The following is a 24,057-nucleotide window of genomic DNA, read 5'->3' as shown; positions in this document are numbered from 1 at the left end:
CCATACAGGACTCAAGGTAAGAAAACTGACATATGCACCTTAAATATGGAAATGGCCTGAATTTTGAACACAGTTATAACCGCGTTGATTATAATTAGAATTATAAATGTCTTTGTTCTATCATTGCTTCTGTCATTTATATTTGTTTTTGATTGATCGGAAAGTAGGCCGTAATTTGTGAAAATAATGTGGAATGTAGGTCGTTATGGCATGTCCACTACGAGTGTGCGGTATGCACCTATTCAACATAGGTTGTATCCTTGTTGAAAAGTTTATATCAATTTTTTTATTATCTATGAAGCATATATTTGACGTTAATGCTTATTTGAATACTTTTTTTTTTGCCTTGTTGAGCTTTCTTGTTGGGCCTTGGCTCATGTGTTCTTTCTATTGCAGGTAAGGGCAAGGGGAAATTAGAAAAGCCATAAATTGGACTGCTCTAGGGGCGGCGTGTACATAGTCAGTTTGCTCGGCTGCCATGGTTGAGATTTATTTTGAGGGACTTAGGATATAAGTCCAGCTTTTCCGCTTAGGTTGGCTATTTTTGTAAGTTTTTGTTACAGTTGTATTTTGGTTTCAAACTTTTGGGATCCCTTGTACATATTCAAACCTTTTAATGAAAATTTACTTTCAGTGATCAAAACTTTTAGTACCTAAATCACATTTAATCTTAATTACTCTTTTGAGTTTAAATGACTCGCTTAACGTGTTAAGCACCATTTTAAACATACAGTGTAACAATCCTGGATTAGTAGGGTGTTACACCTGGTGTATAGTTCAAGACAGATCTAAGCAAAGTTAGCTAAAAAAATTACTAGTGCTGGTATAGAATTTGTGGTTGGTAAATTGGAAAATATAACTCTTCACTCTACCATCCTTAAGAAAATTAAAGAAGCACAAATGAATGATCCACAAATGGCGAAGGATAGAGATGACGACTTAGCTAGAGTGACTAAGGACTTCACTATTTCTGAGACTGATATTCTAAGATATAAAGATTAGATATGTGTCCTGATGGATGCTAGTTTCAAGAAAGAGATTTTCGATGAGTCTGATACCACTCCATACTCGTTACACCCAAACACCACGAAGATTTATCAGAATTTGAAATTTCTATGTTGGTGGCCAGTAATGAAGAAAGATGTAGTTGAATAAGTGGCTAAGTGCTTAACTTGTCAGCAAGTGAAAGCTGAACACCATAGGCCAACGGGGTTACTACAACCTTTGGGAATTCCTGAATGGAAATGGGAAGATATAATCATGGATTTTGTGGTTGGGTTGCCTAAGACTGTGTAGAAATATGATTTTGTATGGGTGATCGTGGATTAATATACCAAGTTAGTGCACTTTCTGCCTGTATGAACGAACTATACTGTGGATCAATATGATGAGTTGTATGTGAAGGAGATTGTACGACTCCATGGGGCACCAAAGGCAATGGGAAGGCTTGTAGAAGGCAAAGGGTACAATGCTGAAATTCAGTACTGGTTATTATCCATAAACAGATGGGAAATCTGAGAGGATAATCCAGATATTAGAGGACATGCTTTAGGCATGTGTATTGTAATTCAAGGGATCGTGGAATAAGTATCTTCCCTTGATTAAGATTTCCTACAACAATAGTTATCAATCAATTATCAGAATAGCTCTATATGAGATTTTTTTTTATTGTAGGAAATGTAGGTCACCTATCAACTGGGATGAAATGGGTGAGAGGAAGTATCTTAGGCTATTGAGAAGATTGGGGCTCGAATGCTTGCTTCTCAAATTAGATAGAAAAGCGACACAGATATGAAGCAAAGAAATGTGGAGTTTCAAGTCGGAGACTATGTATTTCTCTGAGTTTCACCTATGAAAGGAGTGAAATGTTTTGGGAAGAAGGGAATGTTAATTCCTAGTTTGTCAGGCCTTTTGAGATTCAAGAATGGGTCGGGTAGGTAGCTTATCGATTAGCAAAGCCTCCAGCTTTTCAGAAGTTCATAACATGTTGCATGTATCGATGCTTAGGAAGTATGTGTTGGATACAACACAATTGTTGAATTATGAGACATTGGAGTTACAATGGGATCTATCTTATGAGGAGAAACTAGTAGAGATACTAGATAAAAAAATAAAGTCTTATGGAATAAGATTAGTACTTTAGTGAAAGTTTTGTGGAGGAACAATAAAGTAGAGGAAACGACTTGGGAGTTAGAGTCAGTGTGCGGGATCAGTATCCCGAGCTTTTCACATAGATTTTGAGTATGAAATTTCTATCAGGAGGGGATAGTTCTAACACTGGAAACCCCTAATTAGGTTAAGTGCCTTAATTGCATGCCTGTAAGGAATGGATAGAAGTATTGATGAATTATGTTATTATATAATTTAATATGTTGATAATGTGCATTAAATGTGTTTAAAGACCCTCTTCTGATAAAAGCGGGAATTTCGACTATAGTGACGTTTTACACTTTATGGATATTGGTTGAATAAAATTAGTTGGTGAAATTTTTATGTTTAATGGATATTGGTTGAATTATTAGTGATTAGTGGATTAATTGGAAATATGGGTGAGATTTCCAAAATGCCACTGGGATTAGTATAGATGGGAAAATAAAGGGAAGGGTATATTTGTCATGAGAATAGTAAAATATGAAATTAGCTATCCCTTCCTCTCATTTTACGTTATTCCTCCTCTTCTCCTTCTTCTAGTTCCTTACCTCACCAAAAGCCCCGTAAGCTAGGACCAAGTTCTTCAATTTTTGAAGAAACTTTGTTTTGGTTGGTGTTGGAATATGGAAAAATGCAGGGAATTTGGAAATTCTGGGCTCCCAATAGTGTTTCTGGGACACGGGCACGACTGCGCTAGTTCCCTAGATTCTGAAAACTTACGGCTAGTGCGCTGACGCACGAGGGTTGGTGAGACCACGCCGGGTGCCCTAAAATGCCAATTTTCTATTTTGCTTATGACATTCAAGATTTTTGTAATCTATTTTTAGGACATGTTAGGGGGTTCGTGGGAAGATTCCAATAGTATGTTAAATTAGGATAGAGGTCCCAAAAGTTAGAGTTTGATTCTTGGGCACGTAATTAGATTTGGTTTCTAATTAGGCATATGATCCTTGTTGTGACTAGGGTTTCAAAAAGGCTTGAAAGGGGATCACACTTGATGTCATCTCATCATTGTGACTGGACTTCGGGTAAGAGAATGGACATTTACACATAGAGTGAGCATCGACCCTATTATGTTAGAAATAAGTTATGTCCGTATAAGTGAATTTGATCAGTATTGACCATATTCAGGTAAGATCATGTGGAATGTAGGCCGAGATGACAAGTACAATATTAGAGTACAGTTATACACTCATTCGACTTAGGTTGTAAGTGTCGTTCTCAGTTATCCACTCACTCGGCATAGTTCGTGGTAAATGTGCTTGTGGTTAAAGGAATATATATATATGGATTATGTGAAATTTTATAATATATATGTATTGTGATTATTATTAATGTCTTTTTGGTCTTTTCATGTTCGACCTTGGCTCACGGGTGTTCTAAGGAGCATGTAAGGGCAAGGGGAAAATAGATCAATCATGAGTGGGATCTTGGCGGGGACGAGTACATGTTCAACCTGCTTAACCTGTGGAGTTGAGCCATCTAAGGGACTTGAGTCAGAAATAGCGATTTTGTCGCCTAGATCGAACCCTTTTGAGGATGAAGAGTTGTAAATATGTTTTTGTTATAACTAAATGGGATTCCATGTAAACTTTTTAAGTGCTTAATGAAACAGTTTATACCTTTTCATCGAGTTTTGGCATATTAAATTACCATTTTTATTTTAAATCATACTTTTAAGTCAAAACCTCTTGTTAAAGAAGATAAGCACTATTTTAAACACACTAGGTGACGGTCTTTGATTAGTAGGGCATCACTGTAGCGTCTCAGAATTTTACTTAGCTAGATAGTAGTAGCTTGTGCTGTAGTATTTTAGTTTTTGTGGGTATTGGTTCAAGCTAGGAATTATTTAGAAACTCATAGAGAGAGTTATGGATTATATAAGTTTAACCTATAATTTATAAATATTTATTTTATCATATGGTTTGATTAATATAGCTGGTCCTAGAAATATTATTTAATATAACCTAAGGTTTAGATAGAATAATTAAGAATGTGACACTTGTCACATGTATGTTTATTAAGGATTTAAGGAGTTTAGATGAATAAATTAAGCAAGGATAAACCTAGAAAGTCTAGAACCTTCCCTCAAATGTTAGGATCTTGTATTACTCAGTCAAAGTTGTTTAAACAACTTCAAGTGTGCTGAAAGTGTGCAAAAAACGTGTTTAATATAACAGCGTAAGCTGATATATCGCAGGTATAGGGGCCGATATATCACTTATGATTGATACATGAAACACGTCGACTTCACACAAACGAATCCACGGAGGCTCGGGTATATGGGGCAGCCGATATATTTCCTATAGGGGGCGATATCTCGACTCCCTCAGCCTTTTTTAAAAATACATGGAATTCGAGCTAGAAACAGCCCTCAACAACTTGGACTTGCTCGTGAACAATTTTGACCGAGTTCTGGACATGTGTTGAGCAGAAAATTCAATTATTATATTTATTCATTTAAAAGGGAGTTAGTTTCACTCATTGAACTCTATAAATAGGACCCTTCAGTTAGCCATTTTCATCATCTATCAAACACTTCTCAGAGCCTCCAAGCTGCTAAATTCATTATAGAGAGATACACTAGGGTTTTGGGGTTAAAAGCTTTTAATTCTAAGCTTTTCTAAACACTTGGGAAGTAAGCAAGAATGTGATTTCGATATTGAGGTGTAGATCAAAATTCTAAGCTGTCTAAGGTACTCTCAATTCTTAAGTTTAGTTCATAACAGTTCCTCTTATTCTTTACTTTTACTTCAAATCTTATCTTGTTATAATGGATTTTAGTTAGGTGATTGATTTCTTTGAAAATTTAGGTTTTCGGTAAGTTCTTATCTTGGTGCTTTAGATCTTCTTTTCATCCTCTTTTCTTTAGGAAACTTATAGTTTTATGGTTTTGTTTTAGGAGTTTCCGATCCCGCACTTGTCTCCAATACCTCGGTTTTGGTAAGGAAAATAAGTTAGACATTTTGAGTTATGATTATGTTTATATGCTATGTGTATGTATGTATGTATGTATGTTGTTTTTATGTTTGTAGTCGGTTAGGAAATATGGTTGCTTAGACAAAAAATAAGCAAATCCTGAGATTTTTATCATTATCATAGACTATAGTTGTGTGTAAACCTACATCTAAATAGAAGCAAGTGGACCTAGATAATTTCTATCACATACTACGGTAATGAGTTAATGGCCATTAAGTTGTAGTCTTATGTTTTATGCTTTATGTTTCTACGTCTTATGTTTTATATTTTGCTTTAGTAGTTTTTCCTTACTGGGCATTAGGCTCATTCATTTTTATTTAGATGGTGCAGGTAAATGAATATGGAAGGTAGGCCGAATTCTAGGTGGCTTTGGTAAGTATATTGGGAGAAGACTAAAAGAATGGACCGATGGAATCGATCGAGGATGACAATGATATTTGAGTCTTTTATTTATGTATTTATGATTTCTGTATTTAATATTTGAACGATTAATTAAAGGTTTTGTTTTTTTCTTTATGATTTTATGTAATAATATTGAGATCCCGTATTTTGGATTTTCTATAATAAATTCTATTATTTTATGTTTATATCCAAAAGATAGTAGTATGTCTTAGTAGTTTTTAAAGATCCAAGGTCTTTAAGTTAGTCGGGTCTTTACAATCACATATACCTTTTTCTTTCTGACACAGACAAAGATGATCCATTGACATATAAAGAGGTAATGGAAGACCCTAAATAGGAGAGATAGTAAGATGCCATGAACCATGAAATAAAATTGATGTATTCTAATTTTCTTTCAGAAGCTGTAGACCTACCTGAAGAAGTCAGACCCATTTGGTGCAAATGGTTCTTCAATAAGAAAAGAGGTGATGATGGGAAAGTAGAGACTTTCAAAGCAAAGCTCATAGCCAAAGGCTATACAAAGAGAAAGGGTGTTGATTATGAAGAGACATTTTCTCCTGTAGCCATGTGAAAATCCATACACATTATTTTATCCATAGCAGCCACTTATGACTTTGAGATATGACAGATGGACATCAAGATAGCTTTTCTAAATGGCTATCTTGATGAAAGTATCTTGTTGATGCGGTTTTTCATCAACTGAGAATCAAGAAATTTAAAAAGATAGAATTACACTTGTAATAAATCGTAAATATCTCATGCAAACTTTTATATGGTTTAGTGGTTGAAATCCATTTAGTCCACGAGTCAATGTTATTGCTGTATTTTTCCCATGAAAATTGATTAAGACCATTTCTCTAGAGTTTTTGTACACAAAAAGCTTCGTCTCTTTTCTTTTCCATTCCATCTTTATTAATAGGGGATTAATGGACATGTTTAGGTAACTTACATGAATGCATAATTTCCCTTTATTAAATGTCTCATATTCTACATTGATTATTCAAAATCGCAATATTGTTATATGAATGTAAATCTAGAGTCTACATGGATTCATTTCTGTGCCTCCAACTTGTCAATCACGAGCTGAAGACTGACAATACGAGCTCATTCATTCATTGATAGTTTTTTCTTCATATCAAGTTATACGAGCTATGTTTGGATGACCTCAAGGCCTGGCTAAACAGTGTCCTTGATTCCTTAACGACCTATGCTTAGACCGACCTACGTATTTGGAAATCAGATCCATGTGCTTGGAGCTAAAGAAGGCTTCTTAAATAATGCGTAGTTGTACCGCAAACAAGGCACGTCAACTCATGTTTCTCAGGTACAACATTTTCCCCCAAGCCTCTGCTAGTGGATTACATCACTTCTATCTCTAACAAGCATAGTCGAGGCTTTTCCTATTTTCGATGGGAAATGTACTCACCTACCCTCTCGAGTACTTTGACATGTGTCGCATCCCCATAGGTGTCTATTCGGGTTCCCAAGTACTATGATAGTTGTCTTTTCACCTTTTTCTCGTTATTTCGCCCATTTAACCGTGACCATTCGATCTAAAATCTACTTGATCGAAAGGTCCTAATTTTCCGTGAGCTTATTCTATATATACCTCCGTCCATTCCTCTCATTTTCACTCTATCTTCTTTTCTCCAAGAAATTTCTTAGAACTTACATTCTGTCTGGCTTTTCTAAAACCCTCGATGATAAATTTTATTGATTTAATGAAGTATTTCTTCCTTTTTCAACTCTATTGAAGATCTTCTTCATCACCTATAAGTTTATGAAATTCTTGCTGCTATTGTATTTTTTGTTTTACGTTTTGAGGCGTCTGGTGCGTTTACGCTGTCTTTATGCATTCTATTCATTTGAGAAACTTGTTTTGAATACACATAATACTGGGAATTTCCTATAGGCATGGAAAACTTAGGGTATAATGAAAGAATGTGGTAGGAAAATTTTAGGCATCTTTTCTGGATAATTTGTTCTTTGTCAAGAACAATCTGATGATTGTTTAGGGTAAACTTTTGGGCTAGTGTTCAAAAACTAGGAAGCTAGTAGGTTATGTAGTTTAAGTGGTTTTTGCATCAAAAATGATTTTCAAATCCAGATTTTTGACACGTGATTTCCGTGGTGATATGTATTTCCCAAGGACATAACGAATGAGTCTACTTACCTACGTTTCAGACCTATCTCAGCTCGGTTATGAAATTTTAGCATGAAGGACTTAGATCCGAATCTCAAATCCTTAGATCTAGCTTTTCAGTAACTCATTCATGGTTATCAACCACGACTAGTTTACTTGAAACTTTTAACCAAATCTCTTAACCATATCCTTAGGTCACCTTCTAACGATTAATGTTGATCCATACCCATGTGAGCTAATTTATTCTTCTAAACCAGGTCGACATGAGCTGTCTAACCCAAGTCATAGCTGGTTCCTCCTTTGAAAATTAGAATGTTGAGGAGACATTGATTTCCTACTTCAGACCATTGGTGGAAAGAGAAGTTACAACTGTGGACAACTTTTATGAGGCGGAGCAGATTGAGTCTTAGATAGACTCGTTGGCCCAAGTAAATGACTTCCTAGAGAGTCATGGCATAAATCCGACCTCCAAATGGTATGCTCACCCAGCCAATAAAAGGAAGCAATGCTTCACTCCTTTTCAAGATGATTTTGGAGCCTGGAGTGATGAGCATCTGAAGGCTGGGGCCTTCCTTCAGTTAAGCGCAAATTTTTCAGATTTTTTGAATTACATGAAGTTCACCCCTTCCAGCTTCCCCCAAATACCTATTGCCTCCTTGCGGGGTTAAACTATCCATTCCATAAGAATAGATGTGAAGATCCCACCCTCGAGGACATTTTGTATTTTTTCTGCCTCAAATCTAACCTCAACACGAAGACCAGTTGTGACACATTTTATTACCTCACATGGTTTCCAAAGATTGTTTTGTTCATCGAGGTCTCGAGTCACTGGAATGACTATTAAGATCTATTATTTATGACAAATGTGATCACGACCTGCGAACATCAATACTTCAACTGACCTCGTAAGTTTTCTTTACCTCGGTTATTTTTGTTTCCTTGTCTGCTTTACGATTAATTTCCAACATGACTAAGTTTATTGTTCATGCATCTATTTACAAGAGGTCTGAAGTTTTTGAGGTCTAGAAATCTTAATATTGTTAGCTCGTCGATCTTCCAGCTCAGGAGAAAAAATGGCGCGCTACTATGAAAAATTCCAATATGAGGCTCCGTAAATTAATACGAGAGGGACATACTTTAGCCTTTCATCCTCAAGGTATTTTTACGAAAATGATCCTCCTCATATTTGAGTAGGTTGAGAAGGTTGAAGAGGTTGCGCCAATGGTGTGTAAGTGCCCTGCCCAAGAAGTTGATCTAGCTCGCGCTTAGTCTGGGGAAAATGCTAGCACTTCTGGCCATGGTAACCTTAGATATAATATTAACCGAGTAGTTGCCTACTTTTTACTGACTCGACATGACCTGAAGCAGATTGGGAAGGGGAATGCAGATTCACATGGTAATGTTACCCTACAGGAGTGTGTAGATCTATTAGTTCCTAGATACAATTTTAGTCTTACCCCAAGAACTATTGTGGTAGATAACACCTTTAATTTTAGGACTGGGGTGTTTCAGCAATATGATACCTACATACGTCCTGATACCATTTTATCTCCTAGCTCCCTATTTCATTTTTCAGTGCACGAGGAATATGACCCCATGTTACCAAAAAAGTTCCTCATGTGCCTAAAAATGTTCCACCTGTGCCTAAAAATGTTCAACCTATGCCTTCTTTGAACCCCATTATCTTTGATCTTACTAGCCCTGATCCTGCTAGCCCAATTCCTGTTCGGAAACTGATAGTGATAGACTCCTCGACTAGCTCGGAGAGTAGAATTATTAAATTTTTATTCCTAGTTTTATCAATTTTTATTAAGATTTCCTAATCCTCCTATTTTTTTTTACAGACGAGAACATGAGTGACCTGACCTCGACCTTTACCCCCTCAGGCCCGGCTATAAAAAAATCTTGGGTCATTAAGAAGACCATCACCTCCGGAGCCAAAGGATCTTCTATTGGGACCTAAGGCAAGGGCAAGAATGTACCTTCATTGAAGCCCGCAACCAAAAACAAAGACCCCATGCTTACTAGCTAGCTCGTTCCTCCTCATGCTCCTCTCACGATTCCTCCAGCTCCATCCTCCACTCTTCTAGCTCGGCATCTGGAGGTGGGGAGATTTTCTGACCGCCATAGTTCCTGTCCAGGCTCTATTGAATGATCTTGTCAGCCATGTGAATTAGCTGGCAGAGCATGATCTGGATAGGATTGAAGACTATGCTTCTGAGGATGTACTTGGCCAAGCGACAAGTATGCATATGACAATAAGTTGTAGAAATTACTTTGTAAATTTTTTGCATACTCTGCATTTTTATGTAACTTTTTGTGATGTTTTCTTCATTAGGAATTCAAGGCCCAAGTCTGAGCTGAGAACATAATAAATGCTGGGTTGGTTCATCTCGAGGGCGAGAGGACTCGGCTCGAGGGAAAGAAGACTCGACTCGAGGAAGAGAAGGCCCAGCTCGAGGGGAAGCAAACTTTGCATGGTGAGAAAAGCACTTAGCTTGAAGTGAAGATTATTCAGCTCAAGGAGGAGCTCGTCACAACCCATGATAATGAGAAGAGTTCAAAGGAATGAGTTGTCAAACTGGTCAACACCTTAGAGGGGCATCAATCCAAGGTCAAGGAACTGAAGGCAAAGTTGAATTCATCCCTCGAGGACGTGATTTATCAAGTTTAATGTTTTAATTAGGATGTCGATTACTATTTCCTCGACGAGGATCTATTGGCCCGTTACTTCACCAAGTTTAAAGATCGCTTGTCTCGGGAGCGTGCAGACACCACTGAAACCACTGGAGTCGCTCCTAGTGGAGGGGAGGAGGAGGTGCCTTCTAGAGGAGCTAGAGCTGAGACCTAGGGTTGAGGAGAGAATTCTTTTTTTTTTTGTTGGAGATTTATAAAATCCCTTGTAATTAGGCCCTTGAGGCTGAGACAATATGTCATTTTGGCTTCATTGAGGTTAATCTCCTCGTTCTGAATTCACATACTCATGCCTTTTATCATATTCCTTTAAACTATTTTACACTTGATTATATATATATTTGTGTGTGTGTGTGTGTGTGTGTGTGTGTATGTATAGTTGTAGGAATTATTTTAGACTGAGTTATTTTCCAAATTTTGTGCTTAGTAGCTACCATGTTAGTATTCAGGTCTTATACCTAGTTAGGTCCAGGGTTTTATTGTGCAATAGCTTACCTGTTATTATTCAAGCCTTATACATGTTTATGTCTAGGGTTTTATTTCTTTGATTTTTGTTGTTAGCTTAGTTCTATTCAAAATTATTATGAAAACTCGGGCTCAAACAAGCTCCCAAATTATTCATTTCCAACTCCTACTTAACCACAATTTTTCAAAGACATAATATATACTAAATATGAAATCACACATATATGCCCTCCAATCAATCACAATTTAGTAATATTCTAGATCACTTTTAATGGGTTACTAGAAAAAATTAATTTAAAATTGGTACCATGTTTAAATTACACAACAACCATTGAATTTAATTCATTATAAAGAAAATAGAAGAATGACATGTATAAATAAGCCTTACTATCAAATTAAAAAAAATTTAAGTCGACTTGTAATATTTCCTTACATGAAGTCCATTCCAAGTTCTCAAAACTCCTTCTCCGTTCAACCGAGCTAACTTAAATGTTCATTCACACAAAATTTCCACGATCAGGTATGGTCCTTCCTAGTTTCATCCTGACATGCCATCCTTAGGATCTTTGCTCGCTACAAATATGCTTCTCAATACCAAATCCCCTAGCTCAAATTTCCTTTCTTTGGCTTTCCTATTTAAATATTGAGCTACTTTATTTTAATATTGCAAAAGCTAAATTTGTGATGCTTCTCCACATTCTTCTAGCAAATCCAGAGATGCTCGTTATAAGTCGTGGTTTTTCTCTTCGTTGAAAGTTATTTGCCTATGGGATGTTATTAAAGCTTCGAATGGAAGCATAGCCTCACTTTCGTCCATCAAGGAGGACAGAGTGTTACTAGTTAACGTGCAGTGAGACATTCTATACGCCAAGTACCTGTGGAAGTTGTTCAGGTCATAACCTTTTAGTGTCCTCTAATCTCTTCTTTAATCTCGCCTTTAGAGTTTTGTATATTGCTTCCACTTGTCTGTTAGCCTGTGGATATGCCACCGATGAGAAGCTTTGTATATCCCTGTGCTTTTTGAAGAAGTTCGTAAACATGTCGTGATCGAACTAAGTCTCATTATCAGACCAAATTTCTCTTGGGATTCTGTACCGACAAATGATGTTCATCACCAGGAAGTTTAGCACTCTCTTCGAGGTTATTGTTGTTGGGGATATGGTTGTACATAAACTTTGAATGTTTACAATTCAAATAAAAAAAACCCAAGATAATTAAATTTACAATGGAGGAAGTGACTCAAATGAAAAACACAAATAAGAACAAGTGATAGAATAGAATTTCTAGGGATACAAACCCTTAGTTACATAGAATCATACAGTCTATGATTTTCTGTGAACCAATGGAGGTGACAAAGGCTTGAGACAAATGGAATTTGTTGTCCAAAAATCTCTATTTCTAGCCTCCACTTTGAGATTGCTTGAATCTACTACAAATGGAATGAGATTGGGATTTATAAGCCTTGAATCTTTATGCAAGTTAAGCTTTCTTGTTTAAGATCTTGGAGAAAACTAGTAATCTTGAAAGCTAGAGAGAGAGAGAGAGAGTGGTGAGTGTTCAATTCACCAAGAATTCAAATGACCAAATTCAATACATGAACCCTCATTTGTCTCAACTAACAATATTAGAGCATTTTAAACTATGTTTTTGAGCCAAAACATGTTATTGAACGGTCCTGTACAGATCGCCACCTACAGGCGACACAACGTAGCTACACCTGACTTGGAACCCCTAAACTTTCCCCAAAACATATCAAAATACCTTCAAACATTTTGGGTACTGTTATATACTACTAAGTAACACTTTGGACCCAAAAAGATAATTTATAGATGCCTATACCGAAATTCAACTCGCTCATGTTGACTTTAGTGAAATTGCTATGGTTTTTGCACCTATTCATGCCTAACCTATTTCACTATGTATTTAACCAATCATTGCAATCCCCCACTGGGTTAAATACATCCTCTTTCTCTAGCCCAAACAATATTAGTGCATAAAATAAAGTACCTTTCGGGTTTGAACTTATCTTAGTGAAAACACTAAAATATTGAACCCAACATTCCTAGTGATAAAAGTCGGTAATAGCTCACACACCTTTCCCTGATTACTTATGTATTTCCCACTTTTCGTGCTCAACACTTTTCATGGCCTTGCGCTTTTCAATTCATGAACTTTCCTTAGAGAAAACTCATACTTTCTTGAGAGGCAGCACCACCTTTAGGTTCACATAAGTGAAATTCTTACAACTTTGCTATTTCTCTTCAACTAAATTTCATTAAAATCCTATGGCTTAACCCTCATGTCCGGTAGCAACCAACATTAACTACGCTAGATGAGACTTTAAGTCGTTAATGTTGTTAACTATTCCCTTATCAACAACTTGTTCTTACCCATTGAACTCTACACTCGATGTAAATGAGGTTTGAGTTGGGTTGCCATCATTGGGGAATCTATTTGTCAAGGAATTTTAGTCCCATCCCTCTATTTGTATAACTAACCAAATCTCTCACCAGAGGTTTGGTAAACATATCCACTAAGTTCTCACACGATTTGACATACAAAATTGAGATGACTCCCTTATCAATCAATTCTCTCACGTAGTCATGTCTTAGAGTCATATGTCTAGACTTCCCATTGTATATCTTCTTGTAAGCTCTAATCAAAGTGGCTTTATTATCACAATATATCCAGATCATTGATACATCAAAAACAATTTTTGGTATCTCCATTGTGTTTGAAGCGCTAAATCCAAACCTTCAAGTCGTGTGGAAGCGATGATCTTTGTAATGTCCCAAATTACCTAATGAAGCTTAGGGCCTTAATTAGGGCGCCAGGATGGCAAATTATGGTAATTGTGTGTTTATGTGGTATATATGTGTCTCATTATATGATTATGTAAGTTATATTATAATATGACTATATATGCATGTTTAGTTGTATCAAATATGCATGTGGCCCCTTTCTTATTAGAAGGGAAATTTTCGTAATTTGGCCCGTTATGGTATATTTGGAATATATGTGCATATATGTTATATATGTGTGATAACACATTATAATGTGGATATATTTGGGTTACTCGACACGAGACAATCATAGGGAGCAAGCTAACGGGAAAGTCACAACATGATCCAATACCCGACTCGGGGTGAGTTGAGGGATATTTTGGGTATCTAGTACATTTCTGGGTTATCGGGTAACGGGAATAAATATTCGATGATATATTTGGTGTTAGTGAGATTAGGAGGGAATATCAGGAATTTTAACCATTTTTCCCTCGGGAACGTTTTTGACACCCCGGGCCTCGAGATTTGCTTAAGGTTACTTGAACCTTAAGTAAACCACACAAAATACAAAACACTTAGCAAACACAACACTCTCATCAGCTCTCTCTCTCTCCAACCCAACTCTCTCTCTCTCCCTAGTTTGGTCTGTATTTCTTGAGGAAAACTAAGGCAATTGAAGGCTTGGGTTAGGACTTGGATCTGTTGCAGCTAGGAGATCATTAAACATAGATGAAGTAAGCTCTAGTCCCTATTTTAGTTGAATTCTATCTTGATTTTCTAGAGTTCTTAAGGTGTTCTTGAGCTATGTGGCTCAAGGTGTTGATATTGTGTTTTGGTAGGACTTTTGGTGAACTTAATGTTGGGTTTTTTTGCTGTTATACCCTTAATGTTGTTTTGGGGATTGAATTATGCTTCTAGGAATTATTTATGATGGTTTTGATAAGATTTGGCTGAGGAAAAGGAAATTTTGGGTTCAAAGAGTCACGTCACGAACCTGTTCTTTGGGTGCCGCGATCTGTGTGAACTCAGGTCCCAGGAGGGGTTTCTGTTTCAGAGGCACGCCATGACACTTAGGCGCAAGTCACGGTCCATGTATCGAATTCCAGAAAGAGGGCTTTCTGTTCTGGAAGGAGCGTCGCGAACCTTAGGGTCATGTTTAGACCTGCATGGGAAAATTCGGCCAGGTTAGGTTTTGAGTAACGGGGTCTTAAACCTAAGGGCTTACGATTGATTCTACTACACGATTTAGTAGAATTCAAGGTCTCAGAGACTAGGACTTGAACCATAATCCTTTATCTGCTTGATATGGATGAATATCATTTATTTGGTTATGACTAGGGTACCACTAGGGCTCGGGAAAGGATCGTGCTCAAGGGTCATTTTTATTATTACGCTATACTCGAACCTGAGGTAAGAAAATTGCGCCCAATATGTGATATATGCAATTAGGGCTTGGTCGAGTGGTTGATTATAGCTATTATTAGGGCTCGGTCTGTAATGACCCAAGTTTACTAATAAGGGTTAAGGGCCTTGATTAGTGTGCCGGGAAGGCATAATTGGATTATATGTGATTTAATGATTTAAAAGCATGTTATATGACTATTTGAATATTTGTGATGCATGACTATGTGTATTAGTATGCATGTAGGCCCTGATTAGGTTACAAGGGCATAATCGTAATTTTGGCCCGTTGAGGGCATAACTGCATATATTTGTGATAAATTGATGAGACCACATTATTATGTGGATATAATTATAATCTGGGATTCGAGGCGATCCAAGTGAGCAGTTTAGCGAAAAAGTCGCAGCGGGGATTTATACCTGGCTCGGGGCGAGCCTGGGGGTATTTCTGGGAATTTAGAGAATATATTGGGGTCTATCTTGATATTGAGGAATATAATTGGTGATTAGTTAGGTGTCGGGAAGTAGGCAGTTGATATTACAGACACTCGAGGGATTAACGGGAATTGGGTGAAGTGACCAAAATGTCCCTAGGTGGATTAAAAGGCTTAGGAATTAGGGGAGGGTATTGTGGTCATTTGGCTTATAAGGGATAAGACTTAGGTGGTGTTTTGGCTTTATGCCTTAGTGGGAAGTCTAGAAGTTTCGGAAAGAAAAAGAAAGAAGAGAAGGAAAATGAGGAAAAAAAAAGAGAAATAGGAAGTTTATCTTTCTCTCTCTCGGTTTAAGCTTTTCTCCATCAGTTCTTGAGGTCTTTTGGGGAAGAAACTTAGGGAGATTCAGAGTAGAAGCTTGAGTCTAAGGTCCTTAGTCTGGCCTGAAGAATTAGCAAGGGTTTAGCAAGGGCAATCCATTCACTTGAGGTAAGGTCTAAGGTTGTTTTTCTTCAGTTTCTGGTTTTATGTAAACAAGGATTTTGAGTTGAGCTTTGGTGGGAATTCTAGGGAAATTTTGGCTAAGCTTTGAGGAAGTGAAGGCTGAGCTAGTGAGGAGGATAACCTAGGCTAATCTCATCCAGCAAAGGTAAGGAATTCTAGTTTAAGTTCTATGATTTCAGTTGCTGTTTTGTTGAGTTTCTGAACTTTAAGTTTAGCCATGGTGATTTCCTTGATTTGGGGTGCAGGTGTTTAAGTTATCTGTGGTTCGGATGTTTGGGGTGAGTGGAGGATGTTGGAAGGCTTGCTATGATGTTTGGTTGGGTTTTGAGTAGGTTTGGCTCGGGAAAATTCGAAGGAGAAAATGTTGTGCAGGGCTGTGCTGTGACTAGCGCTACAACGCTAGTCAATGGGCGCTGTAGCACTAGGCCCTGAAGTTTCTGAGCCTTTTGGCTCTATTTTTTGCGCTCTCTTTAGAGCGCTGTAGCGCTACCCTGTTTCTAGAAAGGGGTTTTTGGGTTAATCTCAAGGGTTTTTGCCTAGGGGTTCGGGGTTTGATTCCACCACCCCGTTTGGTGGAATTAGAGCTTCCCGAGAGCTCGGGATTGGTCCCGAGGGTAGGTTTTGGACTTGAGGTTTGGTGATGATTCTGATCTATGGTTGTGACTAGGTGTGCGTTAGGGATCAAGAGGGATCGTGCTTGAGGATCAATTGAACAAAGCTAGCAAATCTAAAGGTAAGAAAACTGCACCTAGTTATGTGTTTGTGATGGGACTAAGTGCTCTCGATATCTGTATAATGTCATAGATGGTATTACGCCATGGGACATGTGATAAACAGGCTAAGGGTGCCGTAAATAATACTTGTGCATAGGGCGCAGCTCGGCCACAGGTAGTCGACGACAGCTTAACATTCACTGAGCTCGGTTTAAGTGGGCCGGAGTCAGTGGGATAAATAGAGGGTGCGGCGTAAGGGCATTAACCCTAGTTATTATATGTGGATTGATTGTTGATATGAAGTGATATAATTGGTATGATGAATACTTGATAATCATGAATGCTTAAACTGTTTAGTACATGCTTATGCGATATGTGTTATCTGATTGTCTGTTGAATGACTGTGCTCTGTTATTGTGTTTTCTTGCTAGGCCTTGGCTCACGGGTGCTTCGTCGTGCAGGTAAAGGCAAAGGAAAGTTGGACCAATCCTGAGTTGGAGGGCTACGGGGTTGAATGTACATGGTCAGCTGTTTGGGCACCACGGCCGAGAAGTGGAATAGGACGGGATAGGCTTAACTGTCTGTTTTGCCTTAGTATGGCTAGTCACTGTATTTAAATCTGCAATGTTTTCTAGACAGTCTTAAACTTATTACTTTTGGAATCCCATGTAAATAGAAAATGTTTATTTATAAGAAATGGTGCTTTTGAGACCAAAATCTTTTAACCCTAGTTCAACTATAGTCTGGTAACACGTTTTGATTAAATGACTTGATTAGCAAGTCTTGCACCTTTATAAACACAGTGTAACGATCTTGGCTATCCAGTGCATTACATCTTGGTATCAGAGCGTCCTAGGTTTAAGGGTTCCTGAAGACTGGCTGGATATGTACATTCGTCACGAAAGCCAAGCTCGACTCAGGGTTTGGTAAATTATGTATACATGACTATGTGCTTAAATGATTTGAATGAGATATGATTGTTGATATCTGCTTGACTAATAGGGAGGTTGAGGAACTGATAGGGCTTGGCCCTTGGCTACTGCATGATGATATTAAGGCGTGCCTATCAGCACTACTATGCATGTGAATGAATATTTGGATAAATTGCTATAAATTGATTGCTTGTGAATGTTTGGAGTTCCAGTGATGGATCATGAAAGGATTATTACCCTGTCGTCATAGTCTGATTGCCAAGTCATTGATTGCAAATTGACTTGGATAATTATGCGTCCAAGAAAATCTACGTGACTAGCCGGTAGGTCTAAGACTAGAGATGATGATCAGGGCCAGACCCCTCCGCCAGTCCCTGAGAACTGGCAACAGCTTATGGCAGACATGCAGGCTCGGCTATAGAGCCAAGATGAATAGATCTGAATTACTACCATTCTGGACTTTATGAGGGTAGAGGGACATGACAGAGTAGCCTGTGCCACATATATGCTGAGAGAGGATGCCCGAATCTAGTGGGAGGTGGCATCACAGACTAGAGATGTTACTGCCTTGACCTGGGAAAGATTCAAGGACTTATTTAGTCAGAAGTATTATCATGTTGCCATCAAGGCAGCGAAGATAAATGAGTTTGTAGGGCTGGTTCAGGGTAGTATGACTGTTACAGAATATGCCCTAAAGTTTGATAGACTTGCAAAATTTGTACCAGATCTTGTGCCTACTGATGCAGCTAGGCAGCACAGATTTATTAGAGGGCTTAATGCTATGATAGCCCGAGATGTGAGGATTACAACAATTTCTGGAGGGACGACTTATTCCCAGGTTGTGGAGAAGGCTCTTACCGCTGAGGAAGCGGAAAATAAGATATGGAGAGAGAGTGTAGCGAGGTGGGAAGGCCGCAGGGTGGTGCCTCCATATTATGTTTCTGGTAGGGGCGGAGGCCCAGTGATTTGAAAAGGAAGACCCCTGATGCTTCGACCGTTTCTGGTCTTGATAGGAGAGGTCGGGGTGCTCAGGGTGGCTGTCAGGGAGGCGGTGATACATGGAGGACTTATCCTGAGTGCACGAGGTGCAGAAGACGCCATCCGAGTAAATGTCAGGCTAAGGCTTGTTATGTGTGCGGCGGGGTGGGGGGGGGGGGGGGGGGTAGGACACCTCAAGAAAGATTTCCCAACAATGAAGAAGGGAGATGTGGGGAAAATGGATAGCTTGACTCCAGCTCAAGTGTTCACCCTGACGTAGGCAGAGGCCGAGGCTAGTCCTTCGGTAGTGAAAGGTCAGCTTTCTAGTGCTAGCACTTCCTTTAATGTATTGATTGACTCTGGTGCTACCCATTCATTTGTTTCTATTAAGGTGATTGATAGACTGTGTAGACCTAGTGAGTATTATACTTCCAGGTTTGGAACTATTTTTCCTACAGGGGAACTGGTAGTATCTAGGAGATGGATTAGAGCATTGCCAGTGATAGTTGATGGTAGAGAGTTGTCAGTAGATTTCATTGAGCTGAGTATGGAGGACGTTGATATGATTTTGGGTATGGATTGGCTGGTTAGATATGGAGCTACTATTGACTGCAGAAAGAAGATGGTGACTTTTGAGCCAGAGGGCGAAGATCCCTTTGTTTTCGTGGGAGTGATGCATGGACCCCGCGTACCCAGGATATCAGCACTGAGAGCCAGAGATCTGTTACAAGGAGGGTGTATAGGTTTTCTGGCTAGTGTGGTGGATGCCACCAGGGTTTCACCAGTAGGACCGGAGGAGACCAGATTGGTTTGCGAGTTCTTGAATGTGTTCCCTGAGGACTTGCCGGGGTTGGCGCTGCGTAGAGAGATTCAGTTTGTCATTGAGTTGGCGTCGGGGACAGAGCCAGTGTCGAGGGCACTATATAGGATGGCACCAGTTGAACTGAAAGAATTGAAGATATAGTTGCAGGAGCTTCTGGATTTGGGGTTTATCAGGCCTTCCTACTCGCCATGGGGTGCTCCAGTATTGTTTGTGAAGAAGAAGGATGGGACTTTGAGAATGTTCATAGACTATAGAGAATTGAACAAATTGACTATCAAGAATAAGTATTCCCTACCAAGGATTGATGACTTGTTCAATCAGCTACAGGGCAAGACGGTGTTCTCGAAGATTGATCTTTGATCTGGTTATCACCAACTGAGGATCAAGGACGAGGACATACCAAAGATGGCCTTTCGAACGAGGTACGGGCACTATGAGTTTCTGGTCATGTTGTTTGGTTTGACCAATGCCCTAGCAGCCTTCATGGACCTAATGAACAGGGTGTTCAAGGACTTTCTGGATCAGTTCGTTATTGTCTTCCTCGACGCATCTTAGTGTACTCTAGTTCAGAGGCAGAGCATGAGATTCATCTTCGACAGGTTCTTCAGAGACTGAGGGAGCATCAGTTGTATGCCAAGTTCAAGAAATGTGAATTTGGGCTACAAGAAGTGACATTTCTTGGACATATCGTTGGTGTAGATGGAATTAAGGTGGATCTATCTAAGGTTTCCAGAAAGGGGTTTTTGAGTTAATCTCAAGGGTTTTTGCCCGGGGTTTCGGGGTTTGATTCCACTACCCTGTTTGGTAGAATTAGAGCTTCCCGAGGTCACGAGATTGGTCCTGAGGATAGGTTTTGGACTTGAAGTTTGGTGATGATTATGATCTATGGTTGTGACTAGGTGTGCGCTAGGGCTCAAGAGGGATCGTGCTTGAGGATCAATTGAACAAAGCTAGCGAATCTACAGGTAAGAAAACTGCACCCGGTTATGTGTTTGTGATGGGACTAAGTGCTCCCGATATCTGTATAATGTCATAGATGGTATTACTTCGTGGTATTAAGTTTTTCTGTGAAGCCCTGGCTCACAGGTGCTATGTGGTCCAAGTAAGGGGATAGGAAATCTAGACCGGCCATGAGTTGGAAAGCTTCAGTGGCGGCGTTTACATATGTGCCTGCTCGACCACTACGACTGGGGTTTGCTTGGAAGAACTAGGGTTGCATCGCTTATTTTGCCGCTTAGTTTGGCTTGTTGTAACTTTTGACTTGTATACCCCTTTTGAACATTTTTTTGTATCATTTTGGGATCCTATGTATAAACATAAATTTTAAATGAAAAAACAATGTGCCTTTGACCAAATTTTTAACCCTAACCGTTGACATTAACCTTAGTTACATGTTTCTAACCAAGGGACTCGTTTTGCGAGTCTGGCACTATTTAAAGTACAAAGTGTAACGGTCCTGGATTGGGAGGACCTTACAACTTGGTATCAGAGCTGCCAAGGTTTAAGGGTTCCTGAAGATTGGCCGAGGATGTACACTCGCCAGTAAAGACAAGCTCGACTTAGGGTTTGTTAACCACTTATGTGATTAAGTGCTTAAATGGTTAAATTAATGTATATGCCTTATCTGCATGCCTGACTAGGGAGCATGAGATACTCTGATAGGGCTTGGCCCTTGATTATTGCATGAATGATAAAGAACATGTTATTAGCATTGTTATTGCTTGTGAATGCAAAAGAACAGCTTATTAGCACTATCATATGGACATGTAGGTCATGACATGCTTATTGGCATTGTTATTTGCATATAGGCCAGGAAATGCTTATTAGCACTGTTAACACTAGCAGGAATTAAAGAACATGCTTATTAGCATTGTTATACATGTATAAATGCTTGAACTTGCTTATTTGCATCATTAATTGCTGATGAATATCAGGAAGTGCTTATTAGAACCATTGTTGAATGTATTACGTGTTGGCATGCGTATTAGCATCGCATTTGTTTGTTTATTTGATCTTGGACCTTTAGACAGCAATAGGAGTAGTTATTACTTACCTAACGCCTGATTTGATCGTTGCAGGGTGGAATAGTTATTAGTATGCTTCCTCGAAGGTCAGAGAGGTTGGCTGGCCAAGAGATACAGGCCAGGGAAGAGAATGACTAGGGTCAGGCCCCGCTGCCAACTCCAGAGAACTGGAAGCAGATTCTTGTTGATATCAAAGCCAAGTTACAAAGTCTATGAGTACACGTTGATGTGTTCTTGTAGACTCCTTGATGTGTTCTTTCTGCAATAAGAGTGACATTTGTGCTTTGTCTATCTTTGTGTGGAGAAACATGGAAGGATTAAGATTGGTGTGTTACTTTGTAGTGTATATAGAGTCACAAAAACCAAATAGCTAAGGTTTTGATCCATATGCATCCTTGTAATTGAATGAGTTCCAATGATTTTCAAGTGTAGAGCCCAAGGCTACCAATAATGCACATGTACTTTTGATCTCCACCATTCACCTTGGGGTTGATTCAATGGCTAAGAAGTCTCGGCTTTCCCTATAAATACCTCAAGGCTTGAACCCATTTTTCACACCAAAACTTTCTTATCCTAGTGGTATTTCTTCTAAGTCACTTCCAAGAGATCAATGGCTCTACCCATTTTTTCACACCAAAACATTCTTAACTCATTTGACTGCCGTTTGCATAGCCTACGGGAGGGGCTTTTGGCTTTTAGTGATTATGTGATCAGGTTCGGAGGAGCCTTGGCACTCCACCCTTTTCTTCAAGTACTCGACCACTTCGACCAGGCGCCTCTTCAGGTGGCACCTAACTCATGGGTGATGTTGAGTTATCTGTATGTTTTGTACAAGCAAGTGCACAAAAGGTTGTAGCCATCACTGGGTGCATCATCGATGAAGGAGGTCCATCATCTGTTCACTTTGAGATCGAACCCAGCGGCCCCCGACTTCTACCAGCTCCAAAAGGTTGTAGCCATCACTGGGTGCCCCCTTGTTGAGGGCTCTATCTCCAATAGGGGTTCGTGGAAGAGTGATTTTTTCTTTATAGATAGCGTCTCCACATGATATACCCATTTTAAATAGTCATGTAAGGTTATTTTCTTTTACTCCTTTCCTCATCGTTATTAATCATTATCCTTTTTCTAGGCTTAGTCTTGCTATATTATTTCCTTTCTCTATATTTTAGGTCATAAGGGGGTTATTGGTCCTAACTTGGGTCCCGCGGTGTCCAAGCGTATATTAAGGATTCTGGCCGAGTCGTCCACGAGCAAGCAGGCCAGTAGTCTCTTCACAGAGGGCAACCTTCACTTATTTGGGTTGTTGTCTCCTGAACATATGATTTCCTTGTGTTTTGTTTTATCTACTCTTTCTGATCTGGGTGGTGCAGCTGATGATGACGACGATGAAGACTATCGTTATTCTTAGAGCGATTTGATGGATACGGAGGACAAGATCGAAGTGGATTTAGAGAACTAATGATGCTTAAGATCCTTGACTAATAGGGGTGAGGAGGCAGGGAATGATGGATGTGTTGATAATGTTGCCTCTCGAATACCATCATCAGCAACAAATGACGAGTTTGTCTTCGTTGCTCCTCCTTTTCCCTCTATCCCGAAGAGGAACTTTTTCCCTCCCTTTATTGTTGATACTCTCCCACCCCCAAGGGCGTACTTGGGATGAGGATCCCCAGATACATCACTACCAAAGGAGGTGACTCCTCACACTTCTGCCCTCATGCTTCCATCGATGGGTCAAGACCCTCTCGGTCTCCTTCTTTGTCTAGGAATACGTCTACGGGTGGGTGTGCTTTGGCTCATTTGGCTTAATTCTCCACCCCTTGGGGACATCTTATGGCTGCTCAATATGGAGAGTCCATGAGCTATCATATATGGTGGATTCCCAGGCAGAATAGAAATACATGTACGACATCCTAGACATTAATTTGGGCAAGGCATACTTACAACCTACCACCCAGGTATGCTTTGGGGTACTCATTATAAGGCTTTCCTTTTTATCAACACTTAATTGTTGACATTTTGTTTTTTTTTTGTTTTATTTAGGCTTCCATCTGGGGGCATCACTTTGTTGCCTCAAGTTCTTCCTCGCACATAGCACTTGCATTCCAAGCTTAACGTGGCAATGTGGAACCTTTCCTTGGCTAGGTCGGAGAATGATGAGATGATTGCGCAGGTTGTTGATTAGGAAGGCCAGCTTGCTAAAGTTGTTAACAAGACGGTCGCTGCGATAGCTAAGGCTACCTCAACCTTCAGATATAACTCTAGGCTTGAAGTTACAATCAAGTCCCTGAATGAGAAAATCTCTATTCTTGAACTCGAACTAGTGAATGCCAAGAACATCATAGTTGAGCAAACATTTCATGCTATTTGGAGGACCAACCCCGACGTTAACCTATCTCCCTTTTGTTACTATGTCGCTGAGAAGATTTCTGAATGGAGAGGTCGATGTGGGAATCTATAGGGACATCTTCGAGGTTTATATCCCGTCTCCTTGTAAAAAGTTGTCGTGTGACCTTTTCACTTTTTTCTCATGTATGGACTTCTTAAGTCCTTTATCCTATGTGGAACTTTTATGTTTAGGATCATTTTAAGTATACTTTCATGTGTGGAACTTTTTGAGTCTACCATCAC

The sequence above is a fragment of the Humulus lupulus genome, chromosome 5 (genome assembly GCF_963169125.1).
Source record: "Humulus lupulus chromosome 5, drHumLupu1.1, whole genome shotgun sequence".
NCBI lineage: Eukaryota > Viridiplantae > Streptophyta > Magnoliopsida > Rosales > Cannabaceae > Humulus > Humulus lupulus.
This window is presented reverse-complemented; position numbering follows the sequence as displayed.